General features: G+C 42.7%; 2 long non-coding RNA genes across 2 annotated transcripts; one reads left to right on the top strand and one right to left on the bottom strand.

Annotated features, from left to right (window-relative positions):
* Positions 1-9178: 9178 nt before the first annotated feature.
* On the top strand, positions 9179-9760 carry LOC127799303 (uncharacterized). Its single transcript, XR_008022593.1, has 3 exons — positions 9179-9274; positions 9350-9409; positions 9696-9760. It is a non-coding gene; the product is annotated as an uncharacterized LOC127799303 (long non-coding RNA).
* A 7037-nt stretch (positions 9761-16797) lies between these two features.
* LOC127799302 (uncharacterized) lies at positions 16798-17379 on the bottom strand. The gene is made up of 3 exons (XR_008022592.1): positions 17284-17379; positions 17149-17208; positions 16798-16862 (listed from the first exon to the last, which is right to left on the bottom strand). It is a non-coding gene; the product is annotated as an uncharacterized LOC127799302 (long non-coding RNA).
* Positions 17380-23189: the final 5810 nt, after the last annotated feature.

The following is a 23189-nucleotide window of genomic DNA, read 5'->3' as shown; positions in this document are numbered from 1 at the left end:
TTAGACATTTTCTGGCATCGATCGCAAGTCCTGACTAGCTGCTCGGATTCTCGTACCATCGTTGGCCAATAATACCCCTGCCGCAGAGCCTTTTGACTAAGAGCCCGAGCCCCAATGTGGTTTCCACATATTCCTTTATGAATCTCCCGTAGGATATAATCTGCTTCGCGAGGTCGGATACATTTGAGTAGCGGTTGTGAAAAAGACCTTCTGTATAGTTCCCCACTAACTAACACGAAATTTCGGGCTTTTCGTTTGACCTCCCGTGCCTCCGAGTCGTTTTCGGGGAGTTTCTCTTCTCTCAAATATAACAACAGGGGGTCCATCCAGCTAGGCTCGTCATCGACACATAACTGGTCCGCGACTTCTTCGATACTCTTTTGTGGAAGAGATTCGATCCGAATTTTCCGAGAGCTCGTAGGGAAAGAGGAAGAAGCGATTCGGGACAACAAGTCCGCCTCTGTATTCATAGCCCGAGGGACGTACTCCACCTTTACGTGTTGGAAACGTGCCATCAGCTCTTTGACTATGGTCAAGTATCGCGCCATGTGACTTTCTCGGGCTTCATATTCTCCATTCACCTGCTGCACCACTAAGTTAGAATCTGAACTCACCTCGACGTTTTGAGCTCCCAATTGCTCAGCGAATCTCAGCCTAGCCAATAAGGCCTCATATTCTGCTTCATTGTTAGATGCTCGGAATTCAAAATGTAAAGCATAAGGCCATATTTGCCCTTCAGGACTTTTTATCATTAATCCTGCTCCACCACCGCTCGAGGTCGAGCTTCAATCTACCACCACCAACCATGGTCTCTGATTTTCTTCGGGGCCTTCGGGAGCTCCTATCCCTTCGGCGATGAAGTCTGCTAACGACTGCGCCTTAATAGCCGGTCGCAGCCTATACTCAATGTCGAAGGCAGTGAGCTCCACTGCCCACTTCAACATCCGACCTGAAAGCTCTGGCTTGCTAAGAACCTGCTTCAAAGGTTGATTAGTAAGCACTATAATCGTATGAGCTTGAAAGTAGGGTCGGAGTTTCCTCGCCGATGTTATTAAGGCGAAAGCCAATTTTTCCATAGGAAGATACCGAACCTCAGCTCCCGATAATCGTTTACTCGCATAATAAATAGGCCTCTGGATCTTATTTTCTTCTCGTATCAATACCGAGCTTACGGCCTCATTGGCCACCGCCAGATATATGTATAATGGTTCTCCGGGCTTCGGCTTGGTAAGAACCGGGGGCGTGGCTAGGTGCTCCTTCAGCTTTTCGAAAGCTTGCTGGCATTCAGAATTCCATTCGAAGTTGTTTACTTTCGATAAGACGTTGTAGAAAGGAAGGCCTTTTTCTGCCAAATGAGAAAGGAATCTGCCAAGGGCTGTCATCCTGCCCATAAGGTCTGTACCTCTTTCACATTCCTCGGGGCCGGCATATCCATGATAGCTTTGACCTTCGCAGGGTTTACCTCAATCCCTCGGTGGTGTACTATGTAGCCCAGGAACTTTCCTGCAGAAACGCCGAAAGCACATTTGACAGGATTAAGTTTCATATGGAACTTACGAAGGGTTTTGAAGCACTCCTCCAGATCCTCCGGATGACATTCGGCTACCAGGCTTTTTACCAGCATGTCGTCGACGTATGCCTCCATATTTCTCCCAAGCTGTTGGTGAAAAAGCTTATTTACCAAGCATTGGTAAGTGGCTCCTGCGTTCTTTAAACCGAAAGGCATTACGGTGTAGTAGTAGGTTGCCTTGTTGGTGATGAATGCTGTCTTCTCCTGGTCCTCCAGGTGCAATGGAATCTGGTGATATCCCTGAAAAGCATCTAGGAAACTCATGAGCGAACATCCAGCAGTTCCATCAATTAGGGCGTCAATCCTCGGGAGTGGGTAACTATCCTTTGGGCAAGCTTTGTTAAGATCGGTGAAATCGATACAAAGTCTCCATTTGCTCTGCCCTTTGGGAACCAGCACGACATTTGCTAACCAATCTGGATAATCCACCTCCTGAATGTGGCGCGCATCTGCTAACTTTGTGATTTCCTCCTCGATTACCCGAGCCCTATCTGGGGTGAAGCTTCGTTTCTTCTGCCTGACAGGCTGAAAACCTGATCGGACCCCCAGCCTGTGTGTCATTACTTCTGGATTTACTCCTGGCATGTCCCTGAAAGTAAAGCAAGATCGCTACAGGGCAAGCAGCGTAGTTCAAAAATTTTGAACCTTACCCCGATCCCGGCGATTGGATCAACGTCGAAATCAAATCATTCACAAACAAATAAATAAATCTAACCTTTAGATTATCGAGTCGTTCGCGGATTCGAGCCGTCCAAGCGTCCGACCTCTAACTCGTGATACGCGGCACGCGTCCGTTGGCAAGGAGAGCGGAATAGGAGTGCTAGCTCCTTCTCCTTTGCGCGGCTTGTGTATGGACGGTAAAAGAACACCCACGTTTCAAATCGATGCCAAAAGAAACGGGGAAGAGTGAACGGCAATGCGTTTTTCAACTCTTGAAAAACGACACCAAAAATCACCACTATAATGGGCAACCTATAAAAGGATATTTATAATGAAATATCCTAGGGTTTCTAAAACCCTAATGGATTGGGCTAGCCCATTAATTCTAATTTAATTAGAATCATAAGTGGGCTTATTCTAGTCCAACTAGAAATATAATTAAATGGCCCAATCCTTTTATAGGTTAAATAAAATATTATGGCCCAAATCTAATTCAAGCCCAAATATATTTTATTTAATATTTGGCCCAAATCTAATTTGGTCCAAATATAATATTTAATATTTGGCCCAAATCTAATTTAGTCCAAATATAATATTTATTTTAATATTTGGCCCAAATCCAATTTAGTCCAAATATAATATTTAATTTAATATTTGGCCCAAATCTAATTTAGTCCAAATATTAACTTAAGCCCAAAAATATTTTATTTCCTATTTGCCACTCCAACAAATAGAAAATCATTAAATTAGAAACTCCTTCCTAATTTAATCAAATGCCATTTTTAGGAAACTCTTTCCATCACGACGACTCCTCGTCATATCGACGTCATTACGTCTATCTGTTCTTTTTCCGTGAGAACCTATGACGGCACAACTTCTTGCCGAAGTGTCCCACTTAACCATACGTCCACTCTCCTGGTTTAAGCCAGGGACCGTGCCTATTGCGTATGACTCATTAGGCTTTCGAATATGTTGGCAATGTGTCGGTACGAACACATAAGACAAGATTGGCCTCTAGCAAGGCGTCATGCCTACCCAATTATTCAGAAGGATTCATAATCCGCAAATAACCTTTCACGAGCATGGTTATCGTGTAATACGATCCTCTCGTCAATGTATCTTATGTGATCTCAAGTATGGCGATGTGTTGCTTGATAACGATCACATGAGTTTTCTTCGGTCTTTCGGATATCTTCACTTAATAGAAAGTGAATCAATAACTCTTTATTGATCTCTTTCACCATGGCCATGGATTTAAAGTGAATATCCACCGAATGCGCCTTAGATACATCATCCTTTATCAAGGGATAGACGAGTCCCATCTTGGCTATGCACCCATCTCCATAAGCCTCATGATATACCCAACGATCGCCCACGTGCAGCCTTTGTCTAGGCCCATCGAAACGATGTCAAAGCATACCGGTCTTCTTATGAGATGACCGTGACAACCTCAGGTCCAAGGATTAGTTACACCCATCTCGTATGAGAATTCCATCAACATATAACCAAAATGGATTCTCGTGGCGAGTCATGTCCAGTGACACGTTCTCCAACATTGGTCACCTATGTACTTGTCTAGGCATCCCCATGCCTATGGGTGTGAGACCCCCATTGCTATCACATAGCAAAAACATAGGACATACAAGTCTTACCGCAATTGTCAATGTCCATTCTTGATATTGCTACGACTTGGGACGTTTAATGATGTCTATAAACTGTGATGCATCATCTCACATCTTTATAGATTATTCACAGTATACATCATATGGACTTCTATCTAGTTTCATTTGGTTATTACAATAATAACAAGAAACTAATAGAATAACTTCTTGTGAATTTGAATAACTCCTTATTCAAATAATAACATGATTACAATTGTCAGTGTACAACATGCCCAATCTGATTGGGTCTAGAGCACCTACACTAACAGTCCCGGGCTGTCCATGCGAAGATATCCGCATACTGTCTAAGGAGTGATATTATTTGACTCCTTAGCGGGTCCTTTAACTCCATACTCACTCTTACGCATCGGCTTGGGCAATCCTCTTCCAGAGGTACTTCTTCCAATTCATCCACCGGCTCTGCTGTTTTGGGATCTTCGGGTCCTTCTAGTAGAAAACTGACCTCCTTCGGGGGGTCAGCGTCCTTCTACGACCCTGCTTCTTTACCCTTCGCAATGCCTATAGAGGCCATGTAACATTCACGGGCTAAGCGCAAATCTCCCTGCACTTCGCCCGTCCCCCTATCTGTGGGAAACTCCATCATCATATGATATGTGCTTGGGATGGCTCGAAGGGCATTGAGACCAGATCTTCCTTGAATCATGTTGTAAGCCGAAGGCACGTCTGCTACCAGGATGTCTAGCATAACTCGAGAAGTCCGGGAACCTCTCCCTACCGTCAATGGGAGCTGAATGATCCCTTCTGAGTATACGGCTTCACCATCAAATCCCACCAAAGGGACCCTCGCTGCCCTCAACTGTGTTATTTCATACCCCATGCCTAAGAAGGCTTGCCGATACAAGATTTCTGAAGAGCTTCCTGGATCCACGAGGAACCGCCGAAGTTCCCACTTCCCAGGAGGTCATTATCTGAAAAAAAGATTGGATCCACATTGCTCGATCTTTTCAGCCGGACCGCACTACTTTTTTCATCCTTCATGACTGGGACCTCCCCTACTGCGAGTGTATGGAATATCAGAGGCTGAGGATGATCGTCTTCTCTTCGATGTGATCTCTCCCGCTGGGCTCGATTTCGATCCTCCGTGCGGTCCCTCTTGGGGGGGCTTCTCAATCGCGACCATCGATCATTTCTCCCCCGAGAATCACCTGTTTTAGCCACGTAGCTCCTTAGGAAACCCCGATTGATAAGTTCCTAAATCTCCTCCTTTAATTGGTGACATTCCTCAGTGTCATGACCATGATCTCGATGAAATCGGCAATATTTACTTCTGTTCCTTTTGTCGGATGGTGCCTTCATCGGCCGAGGCTTTTTCAAATAGTCTTTACCCTCAATAGTAGCCAGGATTTCTGCCCTCGGGGCATTCAGAGGAGTGAAGCCCCCCGAATCCCACTGAGGGCGATGTTTTTCCATTCGGTCGTTACTCCTCCTTTCCTCGAGATGCTTTTTTTTATCCTTCTTTTCCACATGCTCCGCCCTCTTAGCCTGCATGACCTCCTCGGCATTTATGTACTTCGTGGCCCGGCCCAATATGTCCGTGAACGTACTCTGAGGCATTTTGGCTAATGATTGGGCGAAAGGGCCGGGCCTCAGGGCGTTCTGGAATGCCACCATAGCTACGCTGTGGTCAAAGTTCTCAATGCTCAAGGCTTCCATATTAAATCGTGAAACGAAATCCTTCAAGGGCTCTCCTTGGTTCTGCTTCATACTTACCAAGGCCATGGTGGACCTTCAGTGTCTTCGGAGAGGTGCAAAATGCGCCAGAAAGCTGCCTCGGAGTTGCGCAAAACTTACGATGGAATAATGAGCTAGATTTGAATTCCAAGCCCGTGCATGCCCCTCCAAGGTGGCCAAGAAAACCCTACACCACATCGCGTCTGAGGCGTCCTGTACCATCATATGCGAGGTAAAGAGATCAAGGTGATCCATCGGGTCAGAGGTCCCTGCGTAAAGCTTAATGGCTGGGATACGGAGACGCTCCGGTGGTATGGCCGCCATGATCTCTGGGCTAAGGGGCTGATTTATCCTTGGTCCCCGAGCCTCTCCGGTCTTCGGCTTTAGGGCAGCCATCTCCTCCTCTAACTGCTGCAATCTTCTTTCCTGCCGCTGCTGCACAAACGACAAGTCAAGAGACTCGGCTGCCTCGCCATGACCATCATCTTGTCCCGGCCTCTGCGGATTCTCATCCCGTCGATAGGACTTCTCTTCTCTTGGGGACTCGCGCCTTTCTTCCGCCCGAGAATGCTGGGGTTGCTGATGCTGGCGATCTAGAAAACCCATGAGTAACTCCGTCAATCGTTGCACTTGACCCTCCAGGAGTGCTATCCGATCAGGGGGAGGCGGAGGGCCCTCCGGACTCCGAGCTCTCCCCAGCGAGCTTCGGGGAGGATTCTGCTGACTCGGCTCTGGAACGGGGTTGCTCCCCATGGCCCTAGACGGCTGTCTTCTGGTTGCCATTCAAGGTAGAGAAAAAAGGCAAGATTGTCTGCTGCATTGGAGAGACAGAAGAGAAGAATGTCGGCCCCACGGTGGGCGCCAATTGATGATAGATTTTCTGAAGTGGTAGCCGCACGCTCCCTTCTTGCCTTTCCGAAGGTACTTGCAATGGAGACGGAGACTTGCTCCCCCGGTCGATCTCCGATGATTAAGTTAGTTCTCGATCTAGGATTAATTTTCCCTTTTAAACTATATCTCTCAGAAAAGGATAAGAAGAATCTCCCACCTTTTTCTCTTACCTTTTCTCGGGATAGGGATCATGGAGGGATCTTCGGGATCTCCCTTCCGCCTTCTTCGGAACTTTCCCGATAAGGATTTCATGATAATATCCGTCTCCGAGGAGTTCGGGATAGCTGTTGCCTCCGTGACCTTCGGTGGGTTAGCCTGTTCCTGAGGTCTCGGAGATTTCTTTATTGAGTGCTTATCCGATTGACGTGGCGATGCTTGTCTGCCATGTATCTTTTGACCGCCACTAGGTATCCGTCTTGGCGTAATTATGGGACTGAGGGCGTTCTCCTCATCAATATATATATATATATATATATGAGAGGATTGAGAGAGTGGCAGGGAGAAAGAGAAATGGTCGAATCGTCCATGACAGGGAGCTCGTGAGAGCTTGGGCGAGCGAATGCGAGATCAGAGAGAGAAAAAGATCGAGAGAGTGAGAAAGCAAGAGGGAGAGATCGAGAAAGAGAGAGTGGGCAGCAGCAAGCTCGATCGGCCATGGTAGCCTTCAGTAGCAGCAATCGTGGAGGTCGGCCGAGGCAGCTGGTTAGCGGTGGCGCGATGATGGTATCTCGGTGTGGCAACGACCGGTGGGCTCGGTGGAGGTCCTGGAGGTGCTCGAAAGCGACAGAGGTGGCTAGAGGCGAGGCCATGGCAGCCGCGAAGCTGCTTTGCAGCAGCTGGCTAGCAACGCAGCCTACATCGGGTATGGTATGGCAGTGACCGGTGTGGCTGGGAGAGGTCAGTGAGGGCGGCCATGGTCGGTGTGGGCGGTGACAAGGCCACACCGACCACGGCCGGGAATGCGGCAGAGCAACGACTGGGTAAGCTGGTTCGCAAGTTGCAGAGAAGAAGAAGAAGAAGAAGAGAAGGAGAAGAAAAGAAAAAAAAAAAAGAAGAAAGAAAAAGAAAAAGAAAGAAAAGAAAAAGAAAAGAAAGAAAAGGGAAAAAAGGAAAGAAAAATGGAAAATAATGTGAGAAAAAGCTATAAAACCTCTAAAAAAAAAAGGAAATGGATATTTAATAATATTCCGAAGATTTTGGTGAGAAAAATGGTTTGGGCAGGCATTTCGAGGTCAGGCTAAAAAATCGAGGCGGTGCACGAAAATCGAGACTGTGCATGAAAAATGTGGTGGTGCACGAGAATCAAGGTAGTGCACGATAATCGAGGTGATATGCCTGAATTGAGGTGGTGCGCGTGAATCAGTGCACACGAATCAAGGATTACATGCATTTCGAGGTCAAAGCACGCACAACAAGAAGGCTTTAAAAGTTAAGCCTAGGTAAGTCTTGGAATTTTTAATATTCTTAGATAATTATTTGATGAATTTCTATGATAAAATATTTGGTGAAATATTTAAGTAGATATTTATTTTAGAATATTAATGAGAAAAATTGTAACACCCGGTGTAACCGGTGTTAAGAGAACAGGAAAGGAAGTAAGTAAACTTCCAAAAATGCCCTTGAGAAAGTGATGATCCTTGAGATTGAGAATGCCCATGAGAAGGGGTATTTTGGTAATTTGGATAGGAAAATCCAATAAAAAGGGTATTTTGGCAAATTAGAAATAATTCCTATGTGGAATTAGGTGAGTAAGTGAATTAAATCCCAAATTTGTGTTTATGTGGAGATATGGGATTAATAATTCATGAAATGAGAATTTTGGTGATTTGGAGTGATTCCATAAAGGAAATTAATTATGGAAAATAGGGAAAATCGTGGATATTAAATTATTTGAGGAGAATAATTATTTTTCCCTAAATTGGTAAATAAATGTGGTATTACCACATGGATGACCAAGATCAAGAATTGGAAGCCAAGTTTGTGTCTTGGAGTGACACTTGGCATAATCTTGGAATTTGAGAGAAATTAATATATATAAGAAATGTGGGAGCATGTATATATATATGTGGAATTATGAGTTGGAGAATGATTTAAATTAAATGCAAAAAGAAAGGATAATTGGTCTTTCAAGCATTTAATGAGAGGCATTATGGTGTTGGATTAAAGAAAATCCAAATGAAATGTGAAAATAGTCACCATTAATGTTTGAAATTATGGTGAATTAAATAAATGAAATGGAAAATGGGAAAATGGTCACCCATTAATGCTTGGAAAATGGTGTGATTTATTTAAATGAAAAATGAGGGATTATGTCTTTCAAGTAGTCTCTCATGTGATGCTGGAAATTAGTCCCATTAATTTAAATGGGAAATAAATATAAATTCAATGGATGAGATGTATTCTTGAATTAGAGAATAAATCCTATGGTGGGGATTTAAAGAGAAGAAATGGCATGGATTGCCATCCTAATAAAAGTGTGCTTTCTTTTAATGGTGGAGATGAAGTCTTGCAAAGACAAAGGAAATCCAATGGATGAGAGTAATCAAGACCAAAGCACATGGATTGTGCTTTCTTGTGTGGTTGGGATTTTCTTTCAAAAAGCAAATGGAAATCAAGGGCTAAGATTAAGTCTTGAAATTGAGATTTCAAGACAAGAGTAGTATTTAAAGGGAAAGTAAGCCCTTGTCTCAAGTTTTGCCATTTCAAAGAAAGAAAGAAAATGAGAGGAAGGAAGAGTTGTCTTCCAAGAAGAAGAAAGGGAGAAAATGAAAGAATGGAGAAGAAATGAAGATCAACCAAGGTATGTTCCATTCTTTTTTTCTCTATTTAGTATTCTTGTATTTAAAGTGAGTGACAAGTTGAAATGCCATTTTAGGTGGGAGAAAATGGTGTAGGAAGCTCTCTTGAAATAAAGATAGGGAGGTTCAAGAATAAGGTAAGGGATGGCCCCATGTGGAGGTGGCCTTGCATTGCATTGTAAGTAGTTTGCATAGACTTTTATGTATCTCTTTGCATGCTTTATTTGTTCATGAGACCTATGGCCATGGGGGTGGGAAAGAAATGGTAGGTTGATGCCTCAAACCATGTTGGGTTGTGAGGATGGAATGACCTAACCATGCTTGCATGCATTTGCATTACATAGACTTGTTATGCTTGTATTTACTTTGCATATGCACCCTTACTGAGCTTTGAGCTCATGAGGTTTTATCCTCCCCTTGTAGGTTGTTCTTATGTCAAAAGAGAGAAGAAAAAGTGGCAAGCTTGTGGGTGGAAGCTCATGGTGTTTACTTATTTTTGTTGTAAATGTATGGCTTATGGAAGCCTATGTTATTGTGTTTGATTCATGAGATGTAAATTTTATTGGGTTGGTAATGGCTTGTTTAAGCCTAAGTCAATGAGTGTATATTTCTTGAAGTGTTGATTTTTTTTAAGTGAATGAGATTGAGGCTTATGGCATGTTGAAGCCTAGGCAAAAACCTCACTTTGGTATGAGTTGTTGTGGAAGCATTAAGAGCATAAATTTAAGCCTTAATTTTGGAGAAAAAGAGGCTAAATTTAAAGGAAAATGAAGTTTATTTATTCACTTTAAATTCTGGAAAATTTGGGGTTTTATAGCCCAAGGAAGAAAAAAAAAGAAAAAGAAAGAAGTGTGGAAGGCAGCTGGAGCAGCAGAGGGCTGCCAGCCAGCTGCAGGCCGCAGGGCGGCTGCATGAGCGGGCGGGCGCGCGCGCGGGGCCAGGCGAGCGCGCGCGGCCAGGCGCGCGGCCGCGCACGGCATACGCGGCCAGCTGCCAGCGCGGCCCTGCTCGGGCCCCGCCGGCCAATTTTTTTTAAAAAAATTGGAATTTTGGGAGAAATTGGGGCATTTCTTTATTGATTTTTGGGCCCCGGAGGAAATTTCAAATAAAGGGATTTTTCGGGCATTTTAAGAGAAAATGCCAAAATTTTGGAAAATTGAAATATGAGTTTTTCCTCCAAATTTGGTAATATGAGTTTTTCCTCCAAATTTGGTAATATGACCTTAAAATATGATAACATATTTTATTTATATTTGCAAGATTTACATTATTAGTCACATAATACAATTGCTAGATGTCATTTAAATATAGAATTAAGGACACTAACATTAACACAAATATCTTTCAACAAAGATGGAAAATGTAGTGATTAAGAAAATGAGTGGTTGCAAAAATATATCGCCTATAAAAGGTGCTAATAATAATCTCCTCTCGTCAACCCTTTGTGTAGCACATCAACTCCTCTCCTTCTTCTGGTGCATAAGAAGGCACCCCTTTGGTTTGCCATATGCTCGGGTAAGCAAAAAAAGTGTTTGTGAAACTGACTGACCCAAGTAACCTGGGGAAGATGTTGCTCCACTTTTGAATGACTTTAAGGTGACATTTCTTCCTCAAGGATCAGCCTGGCTAGGGAGAACAACCTGCCTCAAATACAAGTTTGGGCAGTGGTTGTTGCCTGAACTTAGATCTCACAAAGCACCATGAGAGGCACATCTCTTGCTCCTTCCCACTTTGCTCGACTGGTTCTCAATCGACCAACCCAGAGAACTCTTATGAAGTGATGAGAAGGTATGCTTTCCCCCCAAGGAAGGTGTAATAGTCCTTGGAAGGCTTATAATAGTAGGAGAAAAGTCTCGCAAAAGCTCCTTAGTGTCTCCCTAGAGGATTTGGAGCATGATTCATTGGGAGGCATTGTAGGCTTGGGCAAGAACATTGCAAAAGGCTTCCCAACTAAAATGGCATCCTTACATATATAGACCTTATGGGCTCTGTCATGGAAGATGACTTCTTGCTCATTTCTCACAAATGACGCCAAATTGTTGTTGTCTAATTACAACAATTAAATTTATTTATCTTAGGGAACAACTCAGATAGAGTCCAAGCGGAGTCACAAGGTTTGGGAAAGCCAAGAGGACGTTGAGGTCTCCGAATGGATTTTCAGAGTCTTCGGGGGCTTTTTCCCCCTGAAGGGTTTTCATGTAACTCGTATCCGGAGATCCTTCGGATATGTGGCACCAATAGGGTCTACAGCACAAAAATAGTTAGAAGGCACTCGTGGATCTTCCCACGCGGGCTCTTCAATGCCTAAGTCAGACAGTGATGTCTTGAAGTAGAAATGTACTTCAAGAATCACCATCCATGATTTGTCCTTCGACACGCCGATAGCCACTCTCAATTTTCTTAAAAACCAAATCCATGATTAGTCAGACTCACCATCTCCAAATCCAAAAACGATGGGATAAATCGTATCATCTCCATCTTTGCAAGTGGCAACAAAAATCACCCCTTTGTATTTACCTTTCAAATGAGTGGCATCAACAGCAACAATTGGTCTTATGTAAGACTGAAAACCCTGAAGCAAAGCTCCAAGAGAAAAAAAATGAGTACAAGAAATGATTATTTTCATCTGTCTCTATTGTTGTGACAGTGTCGAGATTTGTTTCTTTCAACATGTGAAAATATGAGGGTAGCTGCTGAAATGACTCGTCTGCATTGCCATAAGCAAGTCTCTTTGCATGTTGTAAAAACCTCCAAACTTTAGTGTACATGATATGTACACCATGCTACTCAAGTAGCTCTCCCATTAGCATTTCAGGTGTATATTTACTAATTGTCACTCATTGTGAGAACAAACTCCCGATAATAATAGCCTTCATACTCCAAAAATGTGAATTATAGATGTCCAGACTAGATGTGTAACCCGGCATAAACTTCACCACATGCCAAAACGTACAACCAGGTCTGCATCTTACACAAAGCAAAAACTTGCAATTCACATCTTTGAAATCGGCCTCAAATCGAATCATGCACGAACGTCTGATTCAATAATCTATCTTCACATCAACACAATATTGTTCAAAATCCAAAATCAGTTCCTATTTACTTTTAAATAGTGCGCCCTAGTAAAAAATATAACCTGGGTAGGCAATCAGCACTTCGAGTTGCATTGCCTCAATTGTATAATTTTTTACACCAAGAATGACCCAGTTTCCATGTAAAGGGTTGTCCTTAAATTGAGAACCTGAAAATTTTACTTTTGGATACTCCAGACTGGCTGCTCCTTCATCACCACCACCATTGTCATCACTACTGCTATCATCACCATTATCATTTGCTTCATTATCACCATCATCATCTATGTGTGAAGCATCATCTGACAAACCAGTCATACCATATGTACCAAAATCATCGTTCCACAGTGGACTACGTGTTGATGTAAGTGGAACGTCAACATTTGCATCCTGATTACCACCACTATATGAAGGAAATTGGTATTGCGGCTCACTATGTATGTTACAAACTCTAGCATCTTTACGAATCATATCAACATAAATCACTTTATATTTACTTCTTTCATACATAACAAACTCAACACCATAATCGTCCTTGATAGGGAGCTCAGTGGCTGGAAGACTGCACAATGGTTCCATTAAAAAATAAATGTTGATGTCGTACATTGTTTTATCAATTCCCTTCACTGTGTAAACAATATCAGTTAATTGAGTAAAATTCACATTCTTGTTGGAAATCATACACCTCTTATTACCCCCAGTGTACTTGCCATCATTCCATTCCCCGTTTCACATAATTACCAATGGCACTTTATCCATTGCTGCAAAATTCAAAGCAAGAAGTTAGGCTAATTAACCTGGACATGTTAAATTCCCCAATTCTAACTATTAGTAAGTATAAAAGGCTTTATTTCAATTGTTGGGCCATAGAATTCCAGAGTGTCCACCTAAGGGTGTTTTGGTCATTTTGCCACCTAGGGGTATTTTGGCCCAATTCTAACTATTAGTAAGTATAAAAGGCTTTATTTCAATTGTTGGGCCATAGAATTCCCAAGCATCCACCTAAGGGTATTTTCGTCATTTGGCCAAGGTGAGTGAACCCCAAAAGTGGTCCCAAGCCAGGGTTTCAATCCTTAGAAAAAGTCATGGTCGAATGGCGAAGAAATTATCTAAATCGGAGTTCAAATGAGCAATATAGAATTTAAAGGGCTAAAGTGTAATTAGGTTAAACTTAGGAGAGGGGTGAAAGTGTAATAAAAGAGAAGTCTGAGGGGTATAAATGGGGAGGAAGACAAGGGGGAAGGGGACTGTTCATGGCTTTTCTCCCTCCTGTGCACGTCTTCTCTCTCGCTTTCTCTCTGTCAATCTCTCTCCGAGAAAGATTTTCCTCTCTCGAAGAGGATCCGTCTTCTCTCGGAGAGGGATTTCTTCCTCTCGGCGAGGCTTCAAGATCTCTCAGAAGATACCTTCATCCTCTCCGCAAGCCCATGCATCTCTCTCAACAAGGAGTGGCATCAAATGGAGCATCCTCTTCCGGCAACGAGCAGGTCCTCTCAGAGAGGACCTGCATCTCGCGAAGAGCAGCAACTCCCTCGGCAGCCCTAGACAATGGTAGCAGGTCTCTCGGTAAGGGCCGAATTCCTGAAAGTAGCCATGGTAAGTCCCTCCCTCCGCAGCCATAGGCCTTATCTTCTCTCTGCGCTCCACTCTCGGAAAGGCCTTCGGCCAGCAGCTCCCAGGGAAGTCCTTCTTGAGAAACCTTTCTCTCAGGAAGGTCTTTGGCCGAAGCCTCTCGGGAAGAATCCTTCCCAAGAGAGATCTCTCTCTCCATCTCCCTCTCTTCGTGAGCTTTGAGATATCTCTCTCAAATGGCAGCCTCTGCAACGTGCAACATGAATACATAGATACATATATTACATATATAACACAATGGGCAACAAGGCCCATCTTTATCCCCAAGTCTATAGTAGGTCCCTCCCTTTATAAGAATTGTCTCCCAAAGCCTTAGGTCCATTGAGCATATATGTTATACTTTTGGCTATTTAATGAGCTGATACCCACTATATAACATTTGGACAATTATAGATATGATGCAATGTAAGGGGCCCATCTCTCTTATTTATCTCCCAAAGCGTTATGCTATTATGTCGCATGTATGTTAAATGGCACATGGCATGCATGTTATGCAATGTTTATTATACAATGGTTACATAAATATTATACGATGTCTTGCCACATTCTAATTGTGTTCTATGAGTTATGTTCATAATCTACGGGATGGTGTCCCGAGGTATCTCATGTTCGCCCGAGGCTTTATCAGGCAAGTCCCTTAGGGGTCGAGACCCTTCTTTGGCAGCTCGCCATGAGGCCCACCTTCTTCCGGAGGACTCCCTAGGTAGCCCGGTCCTTCGAGGGGGATTCTCCTCAAACTCGTTCGAGTGTTACTTGTAACGCCCCGCCCTTTTTAAGGGCGTTAAATAACTTAGGAATTTCGGGAATATTTTTTTTTTATTTTCAATATAAACCATTTCCTGACAATCCCGTTTTACCTTCCCAGCATACTAAACAAGAATCAATAAGCCAAGATAGGTAATCATCATAAATGCAGAAACTAAAATCGAAACCTGATATGGTATAGAATCGTAATCCACTCTAATCATAAAATAAGAATCTGTACCATTACATCTTTAAATACTCAATTATATGGAGACTCATCATCAAGAGATAACAACTAAGTACCTCAAATGATACAATCTAAACATACCTCAAAAATACATTAAACCATAACAATTATACATGATCATCAATATAATAATATATCCTAAATCCTCACGAGAAAGAAATACAAAGACAACTCGCCAAACCCATCGGCCACATCATCACGTGCCGTTACGTCTCAATCATCTCCTTGCCATATCTATAAGTCCTAACTGGAACGTTTTGAATGTTCCAGGGGCATAACCCGATTAGAAGATGAATCTTTTAGTGAGGGTTTAAAAACATGATACCTGAATGCATGATGCAAATACATGAACAAACATTGCCCTAGTGTAACTTCCCAGGCCTAACCCGGCACGAAACCCTAGGCAGAATCCCAAACCTCTGCAGAATAAGCCTAACGTTGTTCCATCAATTGCCCTTGGGGAATTACGGCTACACTCTTAGGGTGACATCCCAATCCCATGCACAAATATCAATATGTCAATAATATCGTACTATGCAACATCACGACTTTCTATGCAATGTGCCAAAATGATCATAGCATTCATACATAGCATTCATAAATATAAGTTCTTGGAGTAAAACCACTCACCTGATGCCCGAAATTTAGACCCCTCAAAAAACGCGCATTACCTCGATTTGCATGCCACGTCTCGAAAAATAGCACAAATCATTTAACCTCGAACATAACGATCCTATAAATCATATTTATTCCAAAATCATCAAAACCTATTTTTCCTCAATATCTTCGCATTTTTCTCTATTTTTCTCCCATTTTTGTAACGCCCCGCTCCCACTTACGGGTGTTACTCGTGAACAATCACCCGAATTGTCCACCTGCTCGGCCTGTGGCGAAGGGTGGACCATGTTTCAAGATGAAACGCCCTAGGTGGGAACTAGGCTCGTTCTTCCCTTCGCTGAATCCCAGGATTCACTAGCAGAATTGGGCTTTAGCCACACCGCATTGGCTATAAAGAAAATCTCCTTCAGGCGCCCAATCGCCATTTTCTTTTTTTTTTATTTAATTCTTTTTCATCGAAGAATTTTACCGGGCTCCAAAAATCATCATTTAAAAATCAATCCATTGATTGATTACCAAATTTGGAGGAAAAACTCATATTTCAATTTTCCAAAATTTCGGCATTTTCTCTTAAAATGCCCGAAAAATCCCTTTATTTGAAATTTCCTCCGGGGCCCAAAAATCAATAAAGAAATGCCCCAATTTCTCCCAAAATTTCAATTTTTTTTAAAAAAATTGGCCGGCGGGGCCCGAGCAGGGCCGCGCTGGCAGCTGGCCGCGTATGCCGTGCGCGGCCGCGCGCCTGGCCGCGCGCGCTCGCCTGGCCCCGCGCGCGCGCGCGCCCGCTCATGCAGCCGCCCTGCGGCCTGCAGCTGGCTGGCAGCCCTCTGCTGCTCCAGCTGCCTTCCACACTTCTTTCTTTTTCTTTTTTTTTCTTCCTTGGGCTATAAAACCCCAAATTTTCCAGAATTTAAAGTGAATAAATAAACTTCATTTTCCTTTAAATTTAGCCTATTTTTCTCCAAAATTAAGGCTTAAATTTATGCTCTTAATGCTTCCACAACAACTCATACCAAAGTGAGGTTTTTGCCTAGGCTTCAACATGCCATAAGCCTCAATCTCATTCACTTAAAAAAAATCAACACTTCAAGAAATATACACTCATTGACTTAGGCTTAAACAAGCCATTACCAACCCAATAAAATTTACATCTCATGAATCAAACACAATAACATAGGCTTCCATAAGCCATACATTTACAACAAAAATAAGTAAACACCATGAGCTTCCACCCACAAGCTTGCCACTTTTTCTTCTCTCTTTTGACATAAGAACAACCTACAAGGGGAGGATAAAACCTCATGAGCTCAAAGCTCAGTAAGGGTGCATATGCAAAGTAAATACAAGCATAACAAATCTATGTAATGCAAATGCATGCAAGCATGGTTAGGTCATTCCATCCTCACAACCCAACATGGTTTGAGGCATCAACCTACCATTTCTTTCCCACCCCCATGGCCATAGGTCTCATGAACAAATAAAGCATGCAAAGAGATACATAAAAGTCTATGCAAACTACTTACAATGCAATGCAAGGCCACCTCCACATGGGGCCATCCCTTACCTTATTCTTGAACCTCCCTATCTTTATTTCAAGAGAGCTTCCTACACCATTTTCTCCCACCTAAAATGGCATTTCAACTTGTCACTCACTTTAAATACAAGAATACTAAATAGAGAAAAAAAGAATGGAACATACCTTGGTTGATCTTCATTTCTTCTCCATTCTTTCATTTTCTCCCTTTCTTCTTCTTGGAAGACAACTCTTCCTTCCTCTCATTTTCTTTCTTTCTTTGAAATGGCAAAACTTGAGACAAGGGCTTACTTTCCCTTTAAATACTACTCTTGTCTTGAAATCTCAATTTCAAGACTTAATCTTAGCCCTTGATTTCCATTTGCTTTTTGAAAGAAAATCCCAACCACACAAGAAAGCACAATCCATGTGCTTTGGTCTTGATTACTCTCATCCATTGGATTTCCTTTGTCTTTGCAAGACTTCATCTCCACCATTAAAAGAAAGCACACTTTTATTAGGATGGCAATCCATGCCATTTCTTCTTTTTAAATCCCCACCATAGGATTTATTCTCTAATTCAAGAATACATCTCATCCATTGAATTTATATTTATTTCCCATTTAAATTAATGGGACTAATTTCCACCATCACATGAGAGACTACTTGAAAGACATAATCCCTCATTTTTCATTTAAATAAATCACACCATTTTCCAAGCATTAATGGGTGACCATTTTCCCATTTTCCATTTCATTTATTTAATTCACCATAATTTCAAACATTAATGGTGACTATTTTCACATTTCATTTGGATTTTCTTTAATCCAACACCATAATGCCTCTCATTAAATGCTTGAAAGACCAATTATCTTTTCTTTTTGCATTTAATTTAAATCATTCTCCAACTCATAATTCCACATATATATATACATGCTCCCACATTTCTTATATATATTAATTTCTCTCAAATTCCAAGATTATGCCAAGTGTCACTCCAAGACACAAACTTGGCTTCCAATTCTTGATCTTGGTCATCCATGTGGCAATACCACATTTATTTACCAATTTAGGGAAAAATAATTATTCTCCTCAAATAATTTAATATCCACCATTTTCCCTATTTTCCATAATTAATTTCCTTTATGGAATCACTCCAAATCACCAAAATTCTCATTTTATGAATTATTAATCCCATATCTCCACATAAACACAAATTTGGGATTTAATTCACTTACTCACCTAATTCCACATAGGAATTATTTCCAATTTGCCAAAATACCCTTTTTATTGGATTTTCCTATCCAAATTACCAAAATACCCCTTCTCATGGGCATTCTCAATCTCAAGGATCATCACTTTCTCAAGGGCATTTTTGGAAGTTTACTTACTTCCTTTCCTGTTCTCTTAACACCGGTTACACCGGGTGTTACAGCAAGTTGGTGGAAAAAACATACCATGGCTCTAACAAGAGCTGGTTGATATATGGGAGGTGGAGAAGCCCTTCTGTATGTGCTGTACGTCTGCAGATAATGGGACAGAATTTTGGGTGCCGGTGGAAGCGCTCACGCGTCAGTAAGGTGACGACGGGACCCTCATTAATATGGATGGGATCCATCATTAATGAGGATGGGATCTAAGGTGAACGCGCGAAAATCTAGACACGATTGTAATGATGTTGCAAAGGGCCACGATGGGACTGATATGGGCCGAGAGGACGGGGCCAGATTGAGCCTGACTGGCCCAGTTGGAGCGGCCTTTAGGCTGCTAATATTCCCAGGCATATGACCTTCTTGTTATGCGAACTGATCGGCTAGGCCAACGAACTATAAAAGTTGATGGGAGCTCGCTCGTATTAAGCCTGCTTGGCCCTGTGACCTGAGCTTGAGCTCCAGCGATGTGCAAGCTTGCTTAGAAGAATTTAGCTCAAGGTCTATTGGGCCTTATGCGATTGGGCCGGCTCGCTGGGTTGAGCCCAGCCCATAAGGAGTAGAGCAAGAATACCCGTAACATTAAGCCCCTCAGCTCACTGTGCGATCTTCGGACTGAGAGTTGACGCGTGTTAGCTATTCCAACTGTAAATACACCTTTCAACTTTCTGCCCAATCGCTTCAAATCACGTCATTTCATGCAGCATGCCTTTTTTGCGATGCATTTAATGCTCGTGTTTCCCCACTGCGGCGCACGATGATGCTTGTGTGACCCATAAGCTGTCGTGCGGCCAACGGATGCTATGCATTCCATAAGTCATTTTGATCCAACGGCTGAGGTTGATCGGGTTAAAAGGTATAAATAACAGAGGGTATGACCCTTTTCTCTCTTTCATGTCACTTTGAATTTTCCTTGCCTTCTTCGCCTTCTTTTCCATCTCGCTCCCGAGAGTTCCATTGCTACCAAGCACTCCCGTCCGCAATTGCTCAGGTGTCGACCATCCCTACCCGGCGCTTTGCTTCAAGCTTTCACACCGGCGAGAGACTCGACGATTGGTAAGCTCCCTGTGACTCTCATCTCTTTCCTTTATTTAGTCTGTCCATTATCGGTTAGCCATCGATGGTCCCTTTGGTCTTCCCGATTTTGTCGGTGTCGCTTCCGCTTTCCGGGGGATCGATTCAAATCGGTTGGTTAGGTCTTCACCAAGCCTTCGCGTTTAAAGACTTTAGGGTTAGCTTTCCATAGGATACCAAGCTCATAGTCGTAGCTCCCCCCGCCCTAGGCGGCACCCTGTTGCAAAGCACATGGCCTGTTAGGGCTTCTTTTTAATTCTTTGGGGTCTGGTTCGCGATTCGCGACCTGACCGTCCTTTCTTTCTCTTTGTAGATGTATGATTCTGTCCGAGAGAATTCAGGTCAAAAGCGCTGCAACCATATCATAGGAGAGGACGATACCTCGAACTCTGAAGACTGTCTTGTGATGGGGACGCAGAACTCTGAAGGGATGAGCTCGCAATCTAGGAAGGTCGTTGAAGTGACTTCTTCCGAAGCCAACCTAGAGATTTGCGATCAGGTCGCTGAAAGAAGGATGGAGAGCGAGGTTTTTAAAAGATTCCCCTCCAAAGCCAAATTTCCTGAGGTGGGGACCTGCACTCGGGAGTTTCAATGATATCAACGTGTATTTATGCATTTCATAGTCATGTCATGTATGCAATCTATGTGATGGATACATATCAGAGCATGTCAATATGATGAAAGCGTCCCCGAGGATCGGGGTTTGAAACATAAATCATCTACAACCAACCATTTTTCATAAAGTAAATCTAGTGGGGAAGTACCACTTACCTTCTCAAGCTTATCGGGCTACCTCGATATTCGTGCCTTGCCTCAAAATACATGCATCTCCTCGATTTGCGTGCCAACCTCAAAATTCGCACAAATCACTTCAACTTTAAGCCTCAAAACACCTTAATCATCATATAAGCATTAAAACCTATTTTTCATAATTTCTTGCATTTTCTTTATTTTTCTCTCTATTTCTACCTATTTTTCTCAATAAATTCAAACTAAATATTTCTTAAATATTTTCTCAAATATTTCGCTATGAAAATTCATAAAATAATATTCTTGAATTTTTGAAATTTTCTAGAAAATTTTACTCACGTTGATTTAGCCCCTCAGGCTTTCTCGATATGTGTGATATATCCTTGAAATGCGTGCCCGGACCATTTTCTCTTCCAAAATCTCCGAAATATTAATAAATATCCAAATCCTAATTTTCTAGAATTTTTTGACATTTTTTTTCTATTTTTTTCCTTTTCTTTTCCTTTCTTTATCTTTTTCTTTTTCTTTCTCCTTCCTCATTCTTCCTCCTTCTTCTTCCCTGCTCCCTGCACACAAACAGAACTTTCTCTTTTTCTTTTTCTTTTTCTTTTCTTTTCTTTCTTCTTCCTCTTCTCCTTTCGCTGCAACGCACTAACCCGCACAGTGCGCTTGCGCGCATGGTTGCTAGCCATCACCCTTGGCTCCGCCAGACCCCATGGCCAACCCCGACATCGTCGGCCGACACCACCGGACCCTGCAGCCGCTGCCCGCACAGCCTCCTCCCCCACGGCCAGCCTCCTTGCGTCTCGTCGGCTTGCTGGAGCTCACGGCCATGGCTGCCATGGTCGCGGCTTCGCTGCTTTTGGCCGCTTCTTAGGCCTCCACCGAGCCCTTTGGTCATCGTTGTGAGCTCCCAACTTTGCCCTCGTCCTCTCAGCCATTTGCTTGCCCACGCTAGCGGCCATTCGGCCATTGCTCTCAGCTTCCTTTTTTTCTCCCCATTTCCTTCCCTCTTGCTTGCTATTTATAGACGACCTCTATCGTCCCAATTGCATTGGTCATCCCTCACCCATCCCTTATTGCGTGCAAATTACTTCACTTGCAGCCATGGATTAGCAGAGCATGGTCTCAAGGTTGCAGGGCATGGCCTCCACGCACGCTCACATTGGACATTAATGCTCAATCTCCTCAAATCTTGCTGCCCTCCCTACCCCATGTCTTCTTGCAAATTTTCTTTCAAATCTTGCCTACGATTGATTCTGTGCTTCCAATTGCACAAATTTGCACCCACTGCTTCACGTGCATATATATACATATACATATATATCATATATTATACTATAATAATAAAGAAATAACACATTTAAATCTCAAATTTCATCCTTATTTCACCTATGCAATTCCCTAATTACAACTATACCCTTAAAGCTCAAATTAATTTGCATTACAATATTGAAAATGCAAAATTAATAACTTCAAAATTACTCGATAATGACAATTTCGCTCTAGTGTCCTCACCGGGTCATCGTTTCATCTTGAAACCACTGAAGAGTTTATCCTTATGCAAAACCGAAGCCCCCTTCGGATTCCATTGATTTTTTGGGAGCCTCTTACAACGATTCGATTTTGCAGCCTAAATGACAGTTGTATTTTAGCTATATCAAAAATTGTTCCCAATTCGATTTCTTTCGATACCATAAATCTTATCTTGAAATGCTCATTGAGACCATATCATTTTCCTTAGACAATTTCACTCTGAGACATTCCCTACAGTCGATTCGATACTTATAACTGCTATCAAACCAATTTTTCGGTATTCTAACTTGCTTAAATTACGTGGTAACTTCATACAAACATGGGCTATTACAAATTTTCTGGCCAAAAGTTTGTTTACCTCTTCTTTCAGGGCCGTGTAATGCTCAGCCGTCATGGGTCTCCTCTTTTGGTAAATCGACTTATAGTTGGGATCGATATTGAGTCGATGTAACATCATGCTCAGGTTTATCCCTATCATATCTTCATGGTTTCATGCGAATACATCCAAATTCGATTCAAGGAAATTAGTCAGCTGGGACTTTACCTCAAGGGAGAGGCCTTTGCCCACTTTGAGGCACCTTTCAGCATCGAGGTCGCTGACCACAATATCCTCCAACTCATCTATCAAGCTAGCAGCTCGGTTGCAATTCACATCGCGCGAGTCCAGATTGTGGCTGACTCCTTTGGTACTGATGACTTACGCTTACCCTCCAGAGACCATATTGACCTTTTTTTTTTTCCTTTGAGCCCTATCTTTAGTGATTCCTTATAGCAGCGTCTCACCGAATACTGCTCGTCTCTCAAGCATCTGGTCCTGTTTGGAGTAGGGAATTTGACTGCCAAGGCTTTGGTTGAGACAACTATATTCAGGTCATTCATGATGGGCCTCCCCATGACGACATTATACGCGAAGGGGCTGTCAATGACAAAAAAATCCTCCATCATAGTGGCCTGAAAATATGATTCTCCAACCGTGAGCGGCATCCTGATGTGCCCTTTCGGAATTACTGCCTCGCCAGTGAAACCATATAGCGATTCTGGGGATGCTATTAGCTGGTCCGACCCCAGTCCCATCTGGTCAAAACAACCTTTGTACATGACGTTTACCGAACTGCCTGTATCCACCATGATCCTTCGCACCTCCATATTACCGATCCGAGCTTGGACCACGAGGGCATCGTTGTGTTGCCAGTGCATATCTCTGGAATCATCCTTGTTGAAAGCGATATCATCTGAAACCATTTTGACTTTCTTGGAGGGCCCTTCTTGGCTATTATTCCCTACGAGCAAAATGTGACCACC

The sequence above is a fragment of the Diospyros lotus genome, chromosome 4 (genome assembly GCF_014633365.1).
Source record: "Diospyros lotus cultivar Yz01 chromosome 4, ASM1463336v1, whole genome shotgun sequence".
Taxonomy (NCBI): Eukaryota; Viridiplantae; Streptophyta; class Magnoliopsida; order Ericales; family Ebenaceae; genus Diospyros; species Diospyros lotus.
This window is presented reverse-complemented; position numbering and strand designations above follow the sequence as displayed.